Genomic DNA, 6,505 nt, shown 5'->3' with positions numbered 1-6,505 from the left:
ACCTTTTGAAACTTGATAATATCATATGCTAACTCATTAGTCAAGTAGTTCGAACAATTAGTCAATACGGGGTTCGTTTCACAAAAGTATTTCGAAAGTAGTATTTATGGTTCAAAATATAATTTAGAATATCGTGGCAGTCAAAACATTACTTTATGATAGTCAAAATTCATAAACAAAGGTGCTTTGCCGACATTTTACAAAATGAGACTAATAGAGCAAACAAGGGACCCTCGATGCTAGCGGGCCCACCTCGGATCAAGTCGAGGTGGCGGACATGAATCACAGACATTTGGGGTCTACGGAATCATACATGAAAGTTTCGAAGTGATTCGATTACATTTACAAAGGTTCCGGACATTTGATCACTTTTCAACAAAATATGAGTTTTATAATTCAATTCAATTGAGTGAATAGTACTCAATTACCAATTCGGATTTCTAGAAACAGAATTGCCCTCGGGGCTCCAATATCGACCTAGTATACCTAAGACATGCCAAAAGAAGGAATGGGTAGCCTTACATACCTTTCACGCTCCTTAAGCCTTTCCAATCTCACTTCCCGTTTCGTCGAAAAACTGCAATTGGTCAAGTTTACCAATTGTAAGCCATAAATACCAAAGTCTTAATTTAATGCAAATTTGGCTACCGAAATTTCGGCAGCACTTCCCCTATACATATGACACCCCGAGAATTCAACTCGGCTATAAATCATCAACAACAACCCAAACGACAACAACAATATCAACAATGAACATTAAAAACACAAATATCCTTCAACTAGTCATTTTTCTCACAAGTTGACATAATCTTCAATTCAACCCAACTTTCAACTAAGATCAATAATTTCGTATTCAACAACCATCATGATCATCACCATATAAATCTAAAGACATCTTATACCATTTCCCTTAGGATATACACTTGATATACATGATATACACTTTTCCGCCAAAAGCATAACTTATGCAAAACATCAAATCTTTGGCATATAATTTCATAACAAGTTTCCAACTTCCAAATTCATCAATGAACATCATAATTCACAACCAAACACTTCATTTCCTTAATGTCGGAAAATCATACTAAAACGACATAAGTGTTCACATTCCAATTCAACACAAACTTATATCATTCTAGCTTAATTCACATTACAAACATCACAATACCAACACTCCAACACATTACACAACTTGATTCATATTTATTCCAAGACCATTACACCACACGGCCATATGCTCATTTTGCAACATCAACTAAATTCATCCAACTTTCAATTCCCATATGCATTTCATTACAATCATGACTAGATTATAACATAAATTCAACACATAGAGGCTATATATGTAGTATATACCCACGGCCACACACTCACACACACACCCACTTTGCAAACTTCTATTTCTTCATACAATCAACACATTTCCATAAACTACAACACAATCAAAACTTCATAACACCAATAAAAGGTAGAAATTCTTACCTTTTCTTCAAGTTTTCTTCACTTGGACTTGTGTTCAACTTGGAGATTCTAGAGCTCCCCACTCCAAACCAACTATACCAAGATGCAAAGAAACCTTGAATTAGTAGGAAATCAACAAGATTTGAATTTTTGGGACAAGATTTTTTAGGGCTATTTTTGCCCCTCAAACCCGAGAACCTCACTTTCTCTCCTCTTCTATTTTTTTGCTCTTGCTTGCTTCTAATGGATACACATGAAGACTTTGTCTTCTTATATAAAGTTGTCACATGCCATGCACATGACATAATTAATTTGGGCTTGGGCCAAGGCCTACTATGGCCGGCCACCCTTGTCTCTTTGGGCTTCAATTTGTTTCACATTTTGCAAGCCCAATAAGGTGTGGATCGTATTTTGTAATTCCCGAAACTAATTTCCAAAATTCCAAAATTACCCTTAGCCTTGTCCCACGCTTTCATGATTCTATTCTTTCATGCATAACTCCTATGTTCAACAAAATATCAAATTTGACATTATATCTCCAAAAATCCAATATTTCCAAGTTTTTCCAAACGTGTGAAAACACGGGATATAACATCCTCCCCCCCTTTAGAACATTCGTCCTCGAATGTAAAATTAGTCTTATAGGGTTGAAAAAAACACTTTGGGGGAGTTTATGTTTATACACCACATATATGACATATGATTGATATTGAAATGAAATTAAGCAGGGATTTGAGGTTACCTGTGGCTATAGGGAACAAATGAGGATATTTCTTCTTCATTTCTTCTTCCGACTCCCAAGTCATCTCCTCCCGGTTATCATTCCGCCACAGTACCTTAACGGAGGCCACATCTTTATTTCGGAGCCTCCTGACCTGGCGATCCAAAATAGATACGGGCTGCTCCTCGTACGATAACTGCTCCGTCACCTGAATATCATCAGCAGGGAATACTCTGGAACGGTCACCAATGCATCTGCGAAGCATAGAGACATGGAATACCGGATGTACCGCTTCCAAATCAGGTGGCAATTCTAACTCATAGGCGACATTTCCAACCTTCCGAACAATCTGATAAGGCCCAATATAACGCGGACTGAGCTTACCCTTTCTGCCGAACCGCATCACGCCTTTCATAGGCGATACCTTCAGAAATACCCAATCGCCTACCTGAAACTCCAACGGTCGACGCCGTTTATCCGCGTATGACTTTTGTCGACTCTGGGCTGCCAACAGTCGCTCTCGAACAAGTTTTACCTTGTCCACGGCCTGCTGGACCATATCTGGGCCAATCAATTCTGACTCGCCAATTCAAACCAGCCAATCGGCGATCTGCATTTCCTGCCATATAGAGCCTCGTACGGAGCCATCTGGATGCTGGAATGGTAACTGTTATTATATGCAAACTCAATCAATGGCAAGTGATCATCCCAGCTGCCTCTGAAATCAATAACGCAGGCCCGCAACATATCCCCCAGCGTCTGTATAGTGCGCTCGGCCTGCCCGTCGCTCTGAGGATGAAATGCGGTGCTCAGACTCACCTGAGTCCCTAGTCCCTCCTGAAAAGATCTCCAGAAATGCGCCGTAAACTGGGCGCCTCTGTCAGAAATAATAGATATAGGAACTCCGTGCAGCTTCACAATTTCCTTAATATAGAGCCTGGCATAATCCTCGGCGGTATAGGTAGTCCTGACGGGAAGAATATGGGCTGATTTCGTCAGCCTATCAACGACGACCCAGATGGAATCATACTTCCGTGGAGTGCGAGGCAATCCTGTAATGAAGTCCATATTAATAACCTCCCACTTCCAAGTCGGGATTTCCATCTCCTGCAACAGTCCACCCGGCTTCTGATGCTCAATCTTGACCTGCTGACAATTAGGACACTGGGCGACGAACTCTGCAATATCCCGCTTCATACCGTCCCACCAGTATAAGCATCGAAGATCATGGTACATCTTCGTAGACCCAGGATGGACCGAATAGCGAGCATAATGTGCCTCGCTCATAACCTGCTGCCGAAGGCATGCAATATCCGGTACACACAACCTGCCTTTGTATAACATAGTGCCATCCGGTGAAAACTCGAACGGAGTCCTCTCCTTATCATAGGCTGTGTCCCTGTACCGAGCTAAGACAGGATCTTCGTATTGACGCCTTTTAATATCGTCCCTGATAGATGACTCAGAAACCCTTCGAACAGAAATCTGGGTATCTCCAGAATCGGCCAAACGAACCCCAAGATTAGCCAACTGATGAATGTCACGTACTATCTCTCTCCTGTCTGGCTGTAAATCAACCAAGCTGCCCATAGATTTCCGGCTAAGCGCATCTGCAACAACATTAGCCTTGCCCGGATGATACAGAATATCCACATCATAGTCTTTCAGGAGCTCCAGCCACCTCCGCTGCCGCAAATTAAGCTCTTTCTGCCTGAAAATATACTGGAGACTCTTATGATCTGTATAGATATCCACATGAACGCCATATAAATAGTGTCTCCATATCTTCAGAGCATGAATTACCGCTGTGAGCTCCAGATCGTGGGTAGGATAATTCTTCTCATGCTTTTTGAGCTGCCGGGAAGCATACGCTATAACTCTGCCGTGCTGCATCAATACACAGCCTAACCCATACCAGAAGCGTCACAATAAATAACATACCCGTCCGGTCCCTCTGGAAGAGTCAGAACTGGGGCTGTAGTCAGCTTCTCCTTCAGCAACTGGAAGCTCCGTTCACAAGCGTCAGACCACTGGAACTTAGCTCCCTTCTGAGTCAGCCTTGTCAAAGGCGCTGAAGTCGAAGCAAACTTCTCCACAAATCTCCTGTAATAACCTGCTAATCCCAGGAAACTGCGTACCTCTGTGGGCGTCGTAGGTCTGGGCCAATTCTTCACGGCCTCGATCTTCTGTGTGTCCACTCGGACACCATCAGCTGCAATAACATGCCCCAAGAAAGCCACTGAAGACAGCCAGAATTCACACTTAGAAAATTTCGCATATAACTTCTGATGCCGGAGTACCCCTAATACCGATCTCAGGTGATCTGCGTGCTCTGCCTCCGACCGAGAATAAACCAGGATATCATCAATGAATACAATCACGAACATATCCAAGAATGGCCTAAATACCCGGTTCATTAAATCCATGAATACTGCGGGGGCATTAGTAAGCCGAAAAGACATAACCCTAAACTCATAATGCCCATATCGGGTCCGGAAAGCTGTCTTAGGAATATCGGCCTCTCGTACTCGGACCTGGTGGTAACCGGATCGAAGATCTATCTTCGAAAAACACTTAGCGCCCTGCAGCTGATCAAACAAATCATCAATCCTGGGGAGGGGGTATTTATTCTTTATAGTTACCTTATTCAGCTGCCGATAATCAATACACATACGCAGCGACCCGTCTTTCTTACGCACAAATAATACCGGGGCTCCCCAAGGCGAAGTACTGGGTCTGATGAAGCCCTTATCCAACAAATCTTTCAGCTGCTCCTTCAACTCCTTTAACTCTGCAGGCGCCATTCTATACGGAGGAATAGAGATAGGCTGAGTGTCTGGGAGTAAGTCAATAGAGAAGCCTATCTCCCGCTCTGGAGGAAGACCTGGAAGCTCGTCGGGAAAAACATCTGGAAACTCATTAATCACGGGGACTGACTGAAGTGTCGGCGTCTCGGCGTCCAAGTCTTGCACCCGAACCATATGATAGATATAACCCTTTCTGATCATTTTCTTTGCCTTAAGGTATGAAATAAACTTACCTTTCGGCGATGCTGTATTACCAGCCCAATTTATAACTGGCTCCCCAGGAAACTGGAAGCGAACTACCTTATTCTGGCAGTCAACATTAGCGTAACAGGAAGCTAGCCAATCCATACCCATAATAACATCAAATTCAGTCATATCTAACTCTACCAGATCTGCCTTAGTGTCACGGTCACAAACAATCACAGAACAGTCTTTATAAACCTGTTTTGCTACAACAAAATCCCCTATCGGTGTGGCTACCTCAAATGGCTCTATAGGTTCAGACATAATACCAATTTTACCGGCAACAAGGGGTGAAATATATGATAAAGTCGAACCTGGATCAATTAGTGCATACACAGATCGAGAGAAGACCAATAAAGTATCTGTGACGACATTAGGAGATGCCTCCTGATCCTGGCGGCTGGCCAAAGCATAAATGCGGTTCGAAGGACCGCTAATACCAGAAGCTCCACCACGGCCTCTGCCGCGACCCGCTGATGCCGAAATACCCTGCCCCGTAGGGCGCATAGCCACTGACGAAGATGAAGACCCAGCGGCTGATCCGGTAGGCTGCGCTGCACCACCCGAACTACCCTTATACGGGCAATCTCTCACAGAATGGCCCTGACGGCCACAAGAAAAGCATGCACCGGTGGCTCTGTAGCACTCTCCCGTATGGTATCTGCCGCAAAAAGAACACTGAACCCTGGGTGGCCTCATCTGACCAGAACCCCTATCTGTCCGCGAACCTGAAGCCCTGGAGCTCTGGCCTGCTCCTGAATGCCCTGGGCTATCGAATCTGCGACCTGTAGGCTGGGGAGGCGCGCTCTGCGCCGGCTGAGATGGAAATCTGCTAGGCTGCTGCTGCTGTTGGGGCTGTCTGCCCCGAAAATCTCCAGATGACCTGGCCCTCTTGGGCTGTCTCCGATCCTGGCCCCTGTCAGGCTGGTGTCCTCCTCTGCCCCGATCCTCCATGCCCTGGGCATGGGCCTGGATACGGGCAATGTCCATACCGGGTTGAGCAGCCAATACTAAGCAGCTATCAACAAAATACCGATCCAGCCCCATAATATATCATTGCATCCGGTCCGCCATAGTAGCCACCACAGTAGGTGCATATCGGGCCAAGGAATCAAACTCCAAACTATAGTCCCGGATACTGCGGCCCTTCTGCCTCAATAATAAGAATCTATCAGATCTGGCTCGTCGCAACTCTGGGGGCAGAAAATGTCCAAGAAAGGCCTGAGAAAAATCGCCCCAAACTGCTGGAGGAGCGCCGTCCCCCCTGGATAGC

The sequence above is a fragment of the Lycium barbarum genome, chromosome 12 (assembly GCF_019175385.1).
Source record: "Lycium barbarum isolate Lr01 chromosome 12, ASM1917538v2, whole genome shotgun sequence".
In the NCBI taxonomy this organism is placed as follows: Eukaryota; Viridiplantae; Streptophyta; class Magnoliopsida; order Solanales; family Solanaceae; genus Lycium; species Lycium barbarum.
The sequence above is the reverse complement of the archived record's forward strand: the minus strand, read 5'-3'. Positions refer to the sequence as shown.